Source organism: Arachis ipaensis, chromosome B9 (genome assembly GCF_059453495.1).
Source record: "Arachis ipaensis isolate K30076 ecotype BB chromosome B9, ASM5945349v1, whole genome shotgun sequence".
NCBI lineage: Eukaryota > Viridiplantae > Streptophyta > Magnoliopsida > Fabales > Fabaceae > Arachis > Arachis ipaensis.
Genome location: NC_142444.1, coordinates 87,397,587 through 87,407,933, shown reverse-complemented (window position 1 = coordinate 87,407,933; position 10,347 = coordinate 87,397,587). Strand labels below are relative to the sequence as shown.

The 10,347-nt window shown below is 36.7% G+C and overlaps 1 non-coding gene across 1 annotated transcript; it reads right to left on the bottom strand.

The window, feature by feature from the left end:
- Positions 1 to 8,936: 8,936 nt before the first annotated feature.
- On the bottom strand, positions 8,937 to 9,044 carry LOC148545345 (small nucleolar RNA R71). The gene has a single exon (XR_015900589.1). It is a non-coding gene; the product is annotated as a small nucleolar RNA R71 (small nucleolar RNA).
- Between the last annotated feature and the right edge of the window lie 1,303 nt (positions 9,045 to 10,347).

The following is a 10,347-nucleotide window of genomic DNA, read 5'->3' as shown; positions in this document are numbered from 1 at the left end:
ACTGATAGATGTTGAAAAAGGGGAATTGTTGCTGAGAGTGCATGATGAGCACCTAGCATTCCATGTTTTTAAAACCCCACATGAGCCCACTCAAGAAGAAGAGTGTACGGAGGATAAGGCCAGAGATCAAAGTTTGAAGGAGGTAGTCAATGAGTTAGCTCCAAGACTTCCAAATCCATGCTTGAAAGAAGTAGAGATAGTGCAACAGACCAAAGAAATCAAGGAGGAACTAGATCCAAAACCTCCAGATGAGAAATTCAACATCTCAGATAAGGAACCACCAAGTCAGGGAGTATCTTTTGAGAAAGAAAAGAAGAAGAGGCCAAGAGGGTGGAGAAACAAAAAGATCCCTACTGAAGGCTTTTCACCAGGGGATAAAGTAGTGTTAAACACCCAACCAATGAAGGTGTCCCCACAATCAATGAAGGTGTCCCCACAATCATCTGAATACTACACTGTGAACCGGGCCCTTTCACTTGAACACCTAGAGATCATCAAAGAGGAGACCGGAAGAAAGTTCACAGTAAAAGGAGAAAAGCTGAGGTACTATGATTTTCAACCTCCATGATCAAAAGAACAAGATGTCAAGCTAGTGACATTAAAAGAGCGCTTGTTGGGAGGCAACCCAACCTGAGGTAATTTTCTTTTCATAGCTTTTTCAATAAAAATGTTGAATAATTAAGTATGTATTGCAAGGAGCTAAGTTTGGTGTTGCATACCAAAACAATTTAAGGGAGAATGAAGGATTCTAAGTTTGGTGTTCCACTAAAATTTCATTTAAAAGCATACTCTCACCTCTTGCATAATGATAGCTCCAAGCAATCAGACAAATTATTCAACCAGTTAATTGCTTCTTAGTTTGGTTCCATAACCTTTAGCAAGGCCAAAAGAATTTATAAATGTACAACCTGTTGCACTAGAGACAGTGGCACGGAATTAAGTTTGGTGTTCCCACACCAAATTGAATCCAAAAAGCCACACTCAATTCATGCATACTAACCAGTAACCTAAGGGCTTGAGAAGCAAGCAACTTTTGAGAATTGTGCAGGGAACGAACCACCATTTGAAGACATTATGCATCATGACTCAAAAGGGGCACAACAGAAGGAAGAACAAAGGAACTGCAAACCAATAGGTTGTATCTACACTTAACTCTTACTGTTGAAAAATGCTTTGACTTGTGTCTTGCTAAAGTGTTCATCTAGTACAAGTAGAATCACTCTTAAAATAAGTAAGCTAGCCTATGTGTGTGCTTGTGTGGTTACTTTCACTTAACAAGCATGCTTTGTCCCCTGCATTTTCAATTCAATAAAAGAAATGTTTGAATGTGAAGTGAGATAGTTCTCTGTTAGATAGAAGTAAAATAAAAGTAAGTGGTGGTATGTGTGTGATTGTATAATAGCTCACCTTTAATGAATAAGAACACTAGGATGTCTCCTCTTAAGTAGAAAGTAGCTACTGTCTATGAATCTCAATTGAATAAAAATCCTTGGTTAGAAAGAAAAACAAAAAGAGAAAAAAAGAAAGAAAAAAAAAGGGGGAGAAAAAGAAACAGCCAAGAAGTGTCAGAACAAAAGAAAAACAAAAAGAAACAAAGTTGGACACCAATAGCTTGAACCTTAGAATATATGCCTGTGGTGTCTTTGTATTAGGATCTGCTTGGATTATTAAGCTCTTTGGAGTGCATCAACACTTGATGACTTGGGTTAACTAACCCGGGATCATCAGCTGAAAGTCCACTATCAAGAGCAACCTAACTACAAGGCATTTAGTAGCCCAAAGAGGTGCTGGGCATCAATGTTCTAAGAAGGAATGTGAGCCAAGTGTCTATAGTGAATAATGTGTCAAGTATAAAGAAAAAGAAATGAACTTGCTACACATGACACTCAAATAAAGCTCATGAACAAGATAATAGCCAAGGATAAAGGAATAATGAGAGGTCATAGCAGTATGTCACTTGAAGCTTGAAGGAGGTTTTCTAGGCTTAAGAGTCAATAAGAGGTGAGTGTGTGCATATCCACATAAAACCCCATGAACTACCAATAACACTCTACTAGCATGAATATCCTCTTCCATTTCATTCTTTCTTCTCAATAAACCATTTCTTGCTTGGGGACAAGCAAGCTTTAAGTTTGGTGTTGTGATGACAAGTCATCTTAGCCTAGTTTCACTAGCCTTTTTCTTTTGTTTTCAATTGAATTATGCACTTTCTTGAGCCATAAGCAAGCCAATTGGGTAGATTTTCATGCTTCCTTTGATTTAATCAACCATGTATGAATTTATGCTATTTCATGAGGTTTTATGCTATAATTGTCACATATTATGAAAGAATGAATATCTCATGATTTTGAGCATAGCTTTGATGTGTTTGGTTGATTAATGATAGGTGAAGAAAGCTTGGAGAAAGGTTGATGCAAGAAGGAATGGCTAGGAGGAAGAGAGAACAAAAAGTTTGAGCAAAAGTGTGCCCTCAAACTTTAGCTCAAACTTTTGGATTAATTATGAACCAGGAAGTAAAAGCTGGAGCAAAAGTTAGACCCCTAACTTTTTGGCTAACTTTTGGGCAAAAGCTAGAGCAAAAGTTAGACCCCTAACTTTTTGGCTAACTTTTGGCACGAAAAACACTCCCTGGATGCACAAAAAGTTTGCGCCAACGTTAGCCCCCTAACTTTTTGGCTAACGTTGGCACATGAAAAACACTCCCTGGACTAGCAAAAGTTTGCGCCAACGTTAGCCCCCTAACTTTTTGGCTAACGTTGGCGCCATGAATAACCAAGGGGTGGCCAACGTTGGAGCAAAAGTTAGACCCCTAACTTTTGCCCCAACGTTGGTATCAGCAAAACAAGGGTGCTGATGTGAAAAGTTGGAGCAAAAGTTAGACCCCTAACTTTTACTCCAACTTTTACTCAAGCTTTCATGATTCCAACCCGGTTCAATTCGGTTCTTCTCCAAACTCCAAGAGCAATCAACCAAGGCCTCTATCAACCCAATTCCATCAAGAGCAAAGGCCCAATTGAAGGCTTGAAGACCATTTGAAGAAAGTGTATAAATAGCATAGGATTTAAGTTTTGAGGGGAGCTTTTCCTTTTAGTTTTCATAGAGAGTTTTCGGAGAGCTTTTGGTGTTGAGTGAATTTTAATTTCTAAGTCTCGGGGAAGGAGAATTGAATTCCCTTCCTCTTAGTTTTCTTGCTTTCAATTTCAATTACAATTGTCTTGAATCTTGGGTTGGAGAGTTGAAGAAATTCTGTTTCAATCTCACCTTGGGATCTTGTTTAATTTTCTGCTTAATTGAATTTCAGTTTCGGTTACTTGCTTCTTCATCTACTTTCTTTGCAATCTACTTTTCCTTTGCAATTGTTCTTGTTGGATCTAGGAAGGCATTGAGATCTAGACTTGGTTTTCTAGTCTCTTGGGTCCTGAGATCCGGATTTCCCATTTCCCATTCCCTGTTTACTGTTTTCATGCTTATTTACATTTCTGTTTTAAGATCCGGTTTGATTCAAGACATCCTTTACTTTTCTGTTTGTTGCAATTTACTTTTCCTTGTTTAATTCCTGCAAATCCAACTCCCAATTCCCGTTACAATTCAAGCCATTTACATTTCTTGCACTTTAAGATTCTGCAATACATTTCTTGCGTTCTAAGTTTCTACCATTTAATTTCTTGCTCTTTAAGATTCAGCACTTTAAATTCCAGTTCTCTTTAATTTCATGCAATTCATCAATTTCCTTTACTTTCTATGCAATTTAAATTCTGTAAATCACAAATCTCTCAACCAATTCTTGATTCGCTTGACTAAATCAACCACTAAACTAAAATTGCTCAATCCTTCAATCCCTGTGGGATCGACCTCACCCCCGTGAGTTATTATTACTTGATGCGACCCGGTGCACTTGCCGGTTAGATTTGGGTGTTTTGGAGAAATTCGTTTCTCTACGAAAATATCCCATCAAAATGCATGTGGTATAATCAGTGACCATACTTCATCTCTTCTCATGAGCAATTGACCAAGGAATTGGCTATTGATCAAGATTTGAGAGATTGAATTACAAAGAATTGTAATTCGATCACTTAAGATTGCCAAGGAGATCAATGAGTGCATTGATTGAGGAAGAGATGAAAATGAAATTGATCTGGAGAATGCAACACCTCCTGAGCCCAATGAACTCCCCATTTCTGATCTTACCCATTCTCTTTAATTTCTGTCATTTACTTTTATGAGCAATTACCCCATTCCCATTTAAGATTCTGCAATTTACTTTCCGTCATCTACATTCAGCTCTTTATTCTAGCATTTACTTTTCTGTTATTTACTTTCCCGCCATTTAATTTTTTGGATTTCTCAACCCAAATTCTGATTCGCTCAACTAGAACATTCCTCTAATTAAAGTTGCTTGATCAATCAATCCCTGTGGGATTTGACCTCACTCTATTGTGAGTTTTTACTTGACGACAAATTCGGTACACTTGCCGAAGGAAATTTGTTATGAGACAAGTTTTCCGTGCATCAAGTTTATGGCGCCGTTGCCGGGGATTGATTGTGCATAAACAATGATTAAATTAGAAGATAAATAAATTGAGCATTTTTGTTTTGTTTGATTTAATTTTCTGTTTGAGTAATTGATGAGCGGATAATTTATACGCTTTTTGGCATTATTTTTTAGTATGTTTTTAGTAGAATCTAGTTACTTTTAGGGATGTTTTCATTAGTTTTTATGTTAAATTCACATTTCTGGACTTTACCATGAGTTTGTGTATTTTTCTGTGATTTCAGGTATTTTCGGGCTGAAATTGAGGGACTTGAGCAAAAATCGGATTCAGAGGTTGAAAAAGGACTGCTGATGCTGTTGGATTCTGACCTCCCTGCACTCAAAATAGATTTTCTGGAGCTACCGAACTCAAAATGGCGCATTTCCAAGTGCGTTGGAAACTAGACATCCAGGGCTTTCCATAAATGTATAATAGTCCATACTTTGTCCAAGTTTAGATGATGCAAACTGGCGTTCAACGCCAGCTTTCTGCCCAATTCTGGCGTCCAGCGCCAGAAACAAGCTGCAAAGTGGAGTTCAACGCCCAAACTGGCACAAAAGCTGGCGTTCAACTCCAAGAATGACCTCTCCACTTGTAGACTTCAAGCTCAGCCCAAGCACACACCAAGTGGGCCCCGGAAGTGGATTTATGCATCAATTACTTACTTCTGTAAACCCTAGTGACTAGTTTATTATAAATAGAACTTTTTATCATTGTATTCACAGTCTTGGTTACTCCAGTTCCCCTCTGGGGCCGAGACCAATGAACTCCATTATCACTTATTTATTTTCAACGGTAGAGTTTCTGCACTCCATAGATTAAGGTGTGGAGCTCTGCTGTTCCTCAAAGATTAATGCAAAGTACTACTGTTTTCTATTCAACTCATCTTATTTCGCTTCTAAGATATTCGTTCGCACTTCAACCTGAATGTGATGAACGTGACAATCATCATCATTCCCTATGAACGCGTGCCTGACAACCACTTCCGTTCAACATTAGATTGAATGAGTATCTCTTAGATCTCTTAATCGGAATCTTCGTGGTGTAAGCTAGAATGATGGCGGCATTCAAGAGAATCCGGAAAGTCTAAACCTTGTCTGTGGTATTCCGAGTAGAATTCAATGATTGAATGACTGTGACGAGCTTCAAACTCGCGATTGCTGGGCGTAGTGACAGACGCAAAAGGATAGTAAATCCTATTCCAGCATGATCGAGAACCGACAAATGAATAGCCGTGCCGTGACAGGGTGCGTTGACCATATTCACTGAGAGGATAGGATGTAACCATTGACAAGGGTGATGCCTCCAGACGATTAACCGTGCCGTGACAGGGCATTTGGATCATTTTCCCGAGAGAAGACCGAAAGTAGCCATTGACAATGGTGATGCATCACATAAAGCCAGCCATGGAAAGGAGTAAGACTGATTGGATGAAGATAGCAGGAAAGCAAAGGTTCAGAGGAACGAAAGCATCTCTATTCGCTTATTTGAAATTCTCACCAATGATTTACATAAGTATTTCTATCCTTATTTTAGTATTATTTTTGAAAACCCCATTACTGTTTTATATCTGCCTGACTAAGATTTACAAGGTGACCATAGCTTGCTTCATACCAACAATCTCTGTGGGATTCGACACTTACTCACGTAAGGTATTACTTGGACGACCCAGTGCACTTGCTGGTTAGTTGTGCGAAGTTATGAACCATGGTATTGGCATCATGTTTTTTTGGCGCCATTACCAGGGAAAGAAAGAGCTATGAATTTTACATAATCAAAGTGTAATCACAATTTTTGCGCACCAAGTTTTTGGCGCCGTTGCCGGGGATTGTTTGAGTTTGGACAACTGACGGTTCATCTTGTTGCTCAGATTAGGTAATTTTCTTTTTGTTTTCTCTTCAAAAATTTTTCAAAAATCTTTCAAAATTTTCTCCTTTGTTTTCGAAAAAAAAAATTCTAAAATAAAAATGTTTTCAAAAATATATTTTTCTTCAAAATTTTTAAGAATGAATTCTAGTGTTTCATATAACATGTTTTAGCTTGGCTAGCTATTAAGCCATGTCTAATTCCCAGGATTTTGATTGAGGACTATGAATTCATTGCTTCCTTTTTCCCAAAATGATTTTCGAAAAATTAAAAGAAAACACAAAAAAATCATAAAATCATAAAAATAAAAAATATTTTTGTGTTTCTTGTTTGAGTCTTGAGTCATGTTATAAGTTTGGTGTCAATTGCGTGTGCATCTTGCATTTTTCGAAAATTTCATGCATTCATAGTGTTCTTCATGATCTTCAAGTTGTTCTTGGTAAGTCTTCTTGTTTGATCTTTGCATTTGCATGTTTTGTGTCTTTTCTTGTTTTTCATATGCATTCTTGAATTCTTAGTGTCTAAGAATTAAAGAATTCTAAGTTTGGTGTCTTGCATGTTTTCCTTGCATTAAAAATTTTTCAAAAATATGTTCTTGGTGTTCATCTTGACATTCAAAGTGTTCTTGGTGTTCATCTTGACATTCATAGCATTCTTGCATGCATTCATTGTTTTGATCTAAAAATCTCATGCATTGCATCATTTTCATGTTTTTCTCTCTCATCATAAAAACTCAAAAATCAAAAAAATATCTTTCCCTTTTTCTCTCATCAAATTCGAAAATTGAGTTGACTTTTTCAAAAAAATTTAAAAAAAAAATCAAGTTGTTTCTTATGAGTCAAATCAAATTTTCAATTTGAAAATCTTATCTTTTTCAAAATCTTTTTCAAAAATCAAATCTTTTTCATTTTTCTTAGTTATTTTTGAAAATTTTAAAAAAATATTTTTCAAAAATCTTTTTCTTATTTTTGTATCAAATTTTCGAAAATAACAATAACAATTAATGTTTTGATTCAAAAATTTCAAGTTTGTTACTTGCTTGTTAAGAAAGATTCAAATTTTGAGTTCTAGAATCATATCTTGTGATTTCTTGTGAAAATTTTTTACCATAAGTTAAAAGCGTTCTTCTCCTCCTTCCATATTTTATAGATATCTTGTTTGATCTGTAATAGTAATGATACTAATTTTAAATTAGGTATTTTGTATATACAATAATAGAAATTGAAAAATTGACTACGACATGCTCTGTACCGAATAAATAGGACTGCTATAAAAGGAAGAGACATGTATCTAATATGGATACTAGATATATGGCTAGCTATAGCAACGGAAGTTAGATTTGTGCAGGTTTAATAAATATACTAGCTTTATTACGTATTCCAATTGTATTCTCAAATAAGAAGGGGTGGTGTGTAAACTATCAAGTCATTAATTGTGATTTTTAAAAATCAAATCTTTTTCAAAACTAATTTCAATCATATCTTTTCAAAAATATCTTCTCATCCTATCTTTTTCAAAAAGTTGATTTCAAAATATCTTTTCTAACTTCCTAACTTCTTATCTTTTCAAAAATTTGTTTCAACTAACCAACTAACTTTTTGTTTGTTTCTTACCTTTTTCAAAACCACCTAACTAACTCTCTCTCTCTAATTTTCGAAAATATCTTCCCTCTTTTTCAAAAATTCTTTTTAATTAACTAATTATTTTAATTTTTAATTTTAATTTTGAAAAATTACTAACCTTTTTCAAAAACTATTTTCGAAAATCACTAACTCTTTTTCAAAAATAATTTTTGAAAATTCTCCTTTTCTCTCATCTTATTCTATTTATTTATTCATCTACTAACATCTCTTCCTCACATCACTCACCAAATTCGAACCCCCCTCTTCTATCTGTGTTCGAATTTTTTTTCTTCTTCTTCTCTTCTTCTACTAACAATAAGGAACCTCTTTACTGTGACATAGAGGATTCCTCTTCTTTTCTTTTTCTCTTCTCTTTCTTATGAGCAGGGACAAAGAAAAAGGCATTCTTATTGAAGCTGATCCAGAACCTGAAAGGACTCTGAAAAGGAAACTAAGAGAAGCTAAATTACAACAATCCAGAGACAACCTTATTGAAAATTTTGAACAAGTAAAGGAGATGGCAGCCGAATCCAACAACAATAATGCAAGGAGGATGCTTGGTGACTTTACTGCACCTAATTCCAACTTACATGGAAGAAGCATCTCCATTCCTGCCATTGGAGCAAACAACTTTGAGCTGAAACCTCAATTAGTTTCTCTGATGCAGCAGAACTGCAAGTTTCATGGACTTCCATTTGAAGATCCTTTTCAGTTCTTAACTGAATTCTTGCAGATCTGTGATACTGTTAAGACTAATGGAGTAAATCCTGAAGTCTACAGGCTCATACTTTTCCCTTTTGCTGTATGAGACAGAGCTAGAGTATGGTTGGACTCTCAACCCAGAGATAGCCTGAACTCTTGGGATAAGCTGGTCACGGCTTTCTTAGCCAAGTTCTTTCCTCCTCAAAAGCTTAGTAAACTTAGAGTGGACGTTCAGACCTTCAGACAAAAAGAAGGTGAATCCCTCTATGAAGCTTGGGAGAGATACAAAGGACTGACCAAAAAGTGTCCTACTGACATGCTTTCAGAATGGACCATCCTGGATATCTTCTATGATGGTTTGTCTGAATTGGCAAAGATGTCATTGAATACTTCTGCAGGTGGATCCATTCACCTAAAGAAAACACCTGCAGAAGCTCAAGAACTCATTGACATGGTTGCTAATAACCAGTTCATGTACACTTCTGAGAGGAATCCTGTGAGTAATGGGACGCCTATGAAGAAGGGAGTTCTTTAAATTTATACTCTGAATGCCATATTGGCTCAGTATAAAATATTGACTCAGCAAGTCAATATGATTTCCCAGAGTCTGAATGGAATGCAAGCTGCATCCAACAGTACTCAAGAGGCATCTTCTGAAGAAGAAGCTTATGATCCTGAGAACCCTGCAATAGCAGAGGTGAATTATTTAGGTGAACCTTATGGAAACACCTATAACTCATCATGGAGCAATCATCCAAATTTCTCATGGAAGGATCAAAAGCCTCAACAAGGCTTTAATAATGGTGGAAGAAACAGGTTTAGCAATAGCAAGCCTTTTCCATCATCCACTCAGCAACAGACAGAGAATTCTAAGCAGAATCAATCTAGCTTAGCAAACTTAGTCTCTGATCTATCTAAGGCCACTGTGAGTTTCATGAATGAAACAAGATCTTCCATTAGAAATTTAGAAGCACAAGTGGGCCAGCTGAGTAAAAGGATCACTGAAATCCCTCCTAGTACTCTCCCAAGCAACACAAAAGAGAATCCAAAAGGAGAGTGCAAGGCCATTGACATAAGCATCATGGCCGAACCTGTAAGGGAAGGAGAGGACGTGAATCCCAAGAAGGAAGACCTCCTGGGACGTCCAGTGATCAATAAGGAGTTTCCCTCTGAGGGACCAAAGGACTCTGAGGCTCATCTAGAGACCATAGAGATTCCATTGAACCTCCTTATGCCATTCATGAGCTCTGATGAGTATTCCTCTTCTGAAGAGAATGAGGATGTTACTGAAGGGCAAACTGCCAAGTTTCTTGGTGCAATCATGAAGCTGAATGCCAAATTATTTGGTATTGAGACTTGGGAAGATGAAGCTCCCTTGTTCACCAATGAACTAAGTGATCTGGATCAACTGACATTGCCTCAGAAGAGACAGGATCCTGGAAAGTTCATAATACCTTGTACCATAGGCACCATGATCTTTAAGGCTCTGTGTGATCTTGGTTCAGGGATAAACCTCATGCCCCTCTCTATAATAGAGAAACTGAGAATCTATGGGGTGCAAGCTGCTAAAATCTCATTAGAGATGGCAGACAATTCAAGAAAACAGGCTTATGGACAAGTAGAGG